Source organism: Propithecus coquereli, unplaced genomic scaffold, assembly GCF_000956105.1.
Source record: "Propithecus coquereli isolate 6110/MARCELLA unplaced genomic scaffold, Pcoq_1.0 Scaffold33, whole genome shotgun sequence".
Taxonomy (NCBI): Eukaryota; Metazoa; Chordata; class Mammalia; order Primates; family Indriidae; genus Propithecus; species Propithecus coquereli.
In genome coordinates, this window is record NW_012148952.1 from 458,732 (window position 1) to 459,910 (window position 1,179).

General features: G+C 32.0%; 1 protein-coding gene across 1 annotated transcript in view; it reads left to right on the plus strand.

Moving 5' to 3' along the window:
• The window catches only part of LRP1B (low density lipoprotein receptor-related protein 1B), a 542,706-nt gene that overhangs the window by 399,651 nt on the left and 141,876 nt on the right, over nucleotides 1-1,179 (plus strand). The window lies entirely within an intron of this gene.

Sequence of the window (1,179 nt, forward strand, 5' to 3'; positions counted from 1 at the left end):
AATAATAGTGATGAATTGTGTTATATAGCCCAGACTTTCTGTGTTTTTCCCCCTCTCTTCTTAGACCTGCCATGACTAACAGCACTCACTAGGAAAAGTGGGTAACAGTAGGGGTACATTTTCTACCAAGGAGCGCCTTATAATTGACTAAATGTCATGATTGTAAGATAGGAGAACCTCCGAGCTGTGAGTTTTATCACTGCTGTAAGCCAAATTCCCTAACAATTCCAGCCAAAATATTATGAAAAAGAATACTTTAGGGCAATACTGATGAAGACAACTGTTTTAGTGTTTCTTCTTAAATCTTTTTGTAATTATGATATCTCAATATTATAAATGATGAAATAAATCTATTCTTACCAACTTAATTTAACGTATAATGTGAATGCTAGAGCAATTAACTTGAGAGATATGTCATATCTCTGAGTCTCAGTTTACTTATCTGAAAAACAACTACAGTATTGAAGTAGACAATTTCTAAAGTCCTGTTCAGATAATAAATATATATGATTACCAAAAGATGTGTGACATATTATATATCTATCTACTTATTACCTGGGCAGTTTGCATTTATTCCTCTGAAATCTATCTTGTGTATAAAGACTTGATTTTTTACCCTTATGAATTACTCTGGCATGTGAAGTATTTGCTCTTCTAACAATAACCAGCTAGTCATCCCTTAGTTTAATGGGCTGGGAATGTAATTAATCTTCTAAGTTTTGACACAAATATCAAATAATAGTGACTGAAACTTCCCCACTCCTTGGAAAATAAAACTCAAGATTTTTCCCTAGGCTGATCATGGCATATTGATTTCTATCTCTGAATCAATAGGCAAAGGAGAATAAAATATACAAGGTATGATACTTTAGTTATAACCCCGTTATCAATGAGTCAATTGGTAGGAGTTAGCCAGGTGATAGCAGGATGTCTTGAAAGCATATTCATAGATACTGAAAATATTGTAAAATTTTTATCTCTGTAAAAGGTAAGAAGTATGTTGTGTTAAAAATCAGAAGAGTATTATTCAGAAAACTAAATGTTAACTGAAGTCCATCCCAAAGGAAAGTAATTTTCAGCAGGATGTCTCTTTTTCTGAAAATTGTAAAGGGAATACTCCTCTGTAATCTATAAAAATGGTTGGAATACTAATTACTATTACAAATTTACATTTCAAAT